General features: G+C 37.1%; 1 long non-coding RNA gene across 1 annotated transcript; it reads left to right on the plus strand.

Moving 5' to 3' along the window:
- Positions 1 to 3088: 3088 nt before the first annotated feature.
- LOC118483902 lies at positions 3089 to 4590 on the plus strand. Its single transcript, XR_004872186.1, has 3 exons — positions 3089 to 3373; positions 3450 to 3579; positions 4512 to 4590. It is a non-coding gene; the product is annotated as an uncharacterized LOC118483902 (long non-coding RNA).
- Positions 4591 to 5454: the final 864 nt, after the last annotated feature.

Below are 5454 nucleotides of genomic sequence, written 5' to 3' on the forward strand. Positions count from 1 at the left end.
ATATGGCATCAAGTGTGTGATCTATTCTGATCATAAGAGCCTCCAGCATCTGTTTAACCAAAAGGATTTGAACATGAGGCAGCGACAATGGATGGAAACTTTGAATGATTATGATTGTGAGATAAGATACCATCCTGGCAAGGCAAATGTAGTCGCTGATGCCTTGAGGCGAAAGGAAAGGTTGAAGCCTATAAGAATCTATGCCAAGAGCATTGAGATAAAGAATAGTTTGAATGAAAGGTTGTTAGCTGCACAGAAGGAAGCTGTGCTGGAAGCTAACTACCCTAATGAAAAGCTAGGAGTAACTGAAGAATAGTTATCCTATGGAAAGGACGGAATTCTAAGGTTAAATGGATGAATATGGGTTCCAGTTTATGGAGGACTTCGAGATGTTATCCTCCAGGAAGCCCACAGCTCCAAATACTCCGTTCATCCTGGAGCTGACAAGATGTACCAGGATTTGAAGGCAAACTTTTGGTGGATAGGCTTGAAGAAGTCTATAGCTACCTATGTAACTAAATGTTTGACATGTGCGCAAGTCAAAGTTGAACATCAGAAACCGTCAAGTTTGCTGCAACAGCCTGAATTTCCCAAGTGGAAGTGGGAAATGGTGACAATGGATTTCATCACCAAGCTGCCAAAGACAAGGAAAGGAAATGATACGATATGGGTAATAGTTGATAGGTTGACTAAGTCAGCACATTTCCTACCCATTAGGGAGACTTATAGCTCCGATATGTTGGCCCAATTGTACATAGATAAGATTGCAACTCTTCATGGCGTACCTGTGTCTATTATCTCTGACAGAGATACTAGGTACACATCTCATTTTTGGAAAAGTTTCCAACAATCCTTGGGCACACGCTTAAATTTCAGTACGGCCTACCATCCTCAGACGGACGGCCAGAGTGAGCGTACAATCCAAACCTTGGAAGATATGCTTCGTGCATGTGTAATTGATTTAGGTGGTAGTTGGGATAACCATCTGCCATTGATCGAGTTTTCGTATAACAATAGCTACCATACCAGCATTGAGGCCGCGCCTTTTGAGGCCTTGTACGGTAGGAAGTGCAGAACGCCCGTTTGTTGGGCTGAGGTTGGAGATGTCCAACTGACAGGACCAGAAATAGTCTTTGAAACGACGGACAAGATTGTCCAGATTCGTGAACGTCTGAAAGCTGCCAGGGATAGGCAGAAAAGCTACACAGATCTAAAGCGTAAATCTCTGAAATTTGAGGTAGGTGATAAAGTGTTGCTTAAAGTATCGCCCTGGAAGGGAGTGATGCGATTTGGAAAGAAAGGTAAGTTAAGCCCGAGATACATAGGACCATTCGAGGTCATCGAATGTGTCGGATCAGTTGCTTACAAGTTAAAATTACCTGAAAAACTCAGTGGTATTCACAATGTGTTCCACATCTACAATCTGAAGAAGTGTTTCGTTGACGAATCACTAGTCATACCACACACAGATGTGCACAGAGAAGAGAGCTTGAAGTATGTTGAAAAACCTGTGTCGATCGAGGATCGACAGGTTAAGAAGCTTCGAAGGAAGCATGTGCCTATTGTAAAGGTAAAATGGGATGCCTGAAGAGGTCCCGAGTATACGTGGGAAGTAGAGTCCACAATGAAAGAGAAATACCCTCAATTGTTTCAGTAAATCTCGAGGTCGAGATTTCTTTTAAGGGGGTGAGGATGTAACACCTCGAAATTTTCGTCAAATAAATAACGACACGTTTCATGTACGATAAAAGCATTATAAACCCGAATTTAGTTAAAGATGTATGGCAGGATTTTTAAACATGTCGACATGTTAGTTTATACCTCTGAACGACTTTATTATAAATCCCAAGACCCTATTATGAATAACAAACATCTAGTATACCTTTAAAACCGGTGATTACTAACAATAATGGATTCCTAATTTGCAAGAATGGGAGCCTATGAAATAATGCAAGATAAACCTTCGTTTATAATTTCTAGCATTTGTTCAAACCAATAATTCTACAAGATTGGGTAGACACCACTGATCAAGCATGGGTTAAAAGGTCTCTTACTGACAATTCATGCCCAAAAATCATCATACACAAGTTACCCTTTCAAAGCTAGAAAGGTTAATTTTTTTGCCTTCTGGTAAAGGCTTACGGACCGTAAAGGTCCTGCCTTACGGTCCGTAAGGAGTGCCCAGATGCAGAAACGTAGACAGCAGCACTGTTCAGCCTTTTAACCGACTTAGATCGATTATTTCTCAGCGTGGGCAACCCGAAACAATTCCTAGGCCTTAGGGGCACTTGTAATTGATCTGGGAACAATGCTAGACTTAGTTGTCATGATCTTAATGGATTAAAATCACTATATAAGGCCACAATGTTTGCAACATTCTTGCATTCATTCCATCTGCTTTCTTGGAGCTTCCTGGAGCATAAGAGCAGACCCAAGCCATCTCTAATAGTGTATTAGACTTTGGTAAGTATGCTTAACCTTTCTTAGTTGAGTTTTTACTTAGTTTTAGCTTAAAAGTCAAACCGTCGTAATTAACGCTTGACTTAGCGATTAATCACTAATTGAAATACCCATAGTGTATAGTGTTATATAATGCTAATTTCGAGGACGAAATTTTTTTTAAGGGAGGTAGCATTATAATATACGGGACTTTCAAAACCCTAAGATGATTAATGTCATAAGTAGTACGACATATTAGTATGTCGGATATTCATTGTCATGAATACTATGTCAACTTTTTAGTAAAAAAAAAAAAATGAAGGTGTAATATTCTATAATGATAATTATCATAGTAATATCTTAAAAAAAGGAAATTAAATTATATTACCAACTAAATGTATTGGTAAATGACAATTGTTTTGTGATTTTCTACAACCGTCAAAAAGAAAAAAAATAGTGAAACCAAAATATGAAAATAACAATAATAATAAAATAATAGTATGCAAATCACAATTCAAATTTGGGTTCAACCCCATACTTGTGTCTTGAAACCGAAGGTAAGAAAAAAAAATGAAATGTGTTAAATATGGAGTCATTGTACAGCAAAGATTTTCAAAAATAAAAATTATTTCCATATCTCCGACAATAATTGCGTTGCTTTCCTTTCTAAAAATTCTGTTACTCAAATCACGGGATTCGAATCCCTTAAAACGATCAGCTGATCAACTAGCATATTAATCGATCTCTCCAATTCATTCCGAACCTTGTTTTCTCCCTCTCGTCCTACCTTCCGTCCACCTGCTATAGTACCGACGAAATCGCCTCCGCCAACCACAAGTTTGAACCTATCTCGCCGGTTCGTTTCGCCTACGGTCCGTCCAGTTGGAGCCGCAACAGAACTGCCGAGCACCACCACCACGCTGGTCAGTCTTCGGTAAGCATCCCTGTTCATGCGATAAAATCTCGTGAAGTAGCTACAAAATTTAACCTCCCGACGTTTGAATTGCCAGTTGTAGGTTCTATTAGTTGTCTCGTTCATACCGACGACAACCCGAAAACTCTGTGTCACCACCCCATAACCATCGATTCGTTGTCTCAGATCTCTGGTGAATCTGCATTGCATCGCACTAGTCACATAAGGTATCGATACTATCTCCCGGTACTTTGAACATAACACGGCACATAAATGGTTGTATGAGATAATAAAACTATCTGGATCTATTTTGTTTTGATTTTGGTCTGCTAGTTCTATTCTCTAGTTTGCATCTCACCATGAAATAAAGAACTAAACTGAGTATATGATTGAATATTGTTTTGTTTTGAAACCGTTTTCCGATCACCCGCAACCATGATGACTTTGAGTCCATTCCTCAGCTCTCTTAAATGAAGCTCTTTAATGGGATATCCATTATCACATTTTGTTATTAGATGTCTTTTTATTAATATAATAATAGCAATAGTTGCTGGTCAAAAAAAAAATAGCAATAATTATGTGGAACAAATGATTAGGCTATTGAATGACCAAAGTTGAACCTGTAATTTTATGGTACATAAATCCATAATCTTTCTAATAACAATAAGTAAGTATAGAGATTTTATGTTAAACAAAATGTGATTTTGAATAATTTCTAATCACCTGAGGTTTTCTTTCTTTTATGGTTTAACCATAATAATCTGTTTATTTTAAATAATAATAATAATAATAATAATAATAATAATAATAATAATAATAATAATAATAATAATAATAATAATAATGATGATGATGTAGGTTGGACTTCAACTCTAAAACATCAATTGAATGAGCAAAGTTAAACATGTTTTTTTTCCACGATACACATATAGAAATTTCTAATATTAATAAAAAGGCTGAGGGGTTCTTTTGAACCAAGCAATTTATCATAATTGATCCATATGTATATTGTAAAACAAAAGGCCATTAATTACGTATGTTGGCAAGTTTGTAAAGTAGTTTTATACCAATACCTATCAATATATAATTATATGTATAAAGTATAAACAAATCATAACGGTTTCGAAACACAACTTTAATCCCAACTCATATATTTTAGGTCACCATATTATTCAAGAGAGACGCTAGTGTCACAGTAATTGGAAGCTACGGTTATTGTTATTTGCAAATTAAGGTACGGATTTTGTGGTCTCTTGCCTTTAGCATAATATTGTTTTCTATTCTCATAGTGAATGGATATTCGGTCCGTCACTCGTAGCGTAAAGTGTTTACTTGCTTCATAATATTGTAGTATCCATCGTCACCGTTCTATGATTTATTGTTACCCATCTCGTATTGAATTATTGCCTTTAATACGCATGCGATAGGTTACATTTTTTCACTCATTGTCTCATGTTCCCACAAGTTTTATTATTTATTATTGATCATTGGCTAGATGTGATATAGCCTTAGTGTATCGTTAGTGTATTTGCCTTGACTTGAGTAAATTGTTTCATTGACCTCAATACCCGAGCATATCCACCTATGGGGACATAGGGCGTCATCATAGGCACAGTTGACGTGCACCATCCGTGGCGGTGCGAAAGGCCACGGCGTCTCTATATTGTATTGTGTGCTAAGTGATTGCACTTATTGATTATTGAGAGGCGTATGGATCGATCCTAGGAGTGTAAGTGTAAGTGTTAGTGGTAGTGGGATAGGTGTGAGTGCCCACATCCCCTCTACATAATGGTGCATTGGAACTGCAGCTAATGTACAAAGTGTTAGTGTTTATTGTTAGTGGCTCACATGGGTATTTCTAATATACCTTTATGGTATTCATCAGTGATCATTCAGCGTATGGTATTGTTTGTATCGTTAAAGTGTTTAGTGTATTTGCTTCTATCATTTATGTGTGAGTGCTATTGTTTTCTCCGTTACTGGGCAATTTGTGGCTCAACCGTTTTTTTTTGTTGTTTCCTTTTATTATGTCTTAAACAGGTACTCAGGGAAATCGGGGAAATGTGTGAAGAGTGATAATAAAAAGCTAGAGTTGGAACAAG

The sequence above is a fragment of the Helianthus annuus genome, chromosome 11 (assembly GCF_002127325.2).
Source record: "Helianthus annuus cultivar XRQ/B chromosome 11, HanXRQr2.0-SUNRISE, whole genome shotgun sequence".
NCBI lineage: Eukaryota > Viridiplantae > Streptophyta > Magnoliopsida > Asterales > Asteraceae > Helianthus > Helianthus annuus.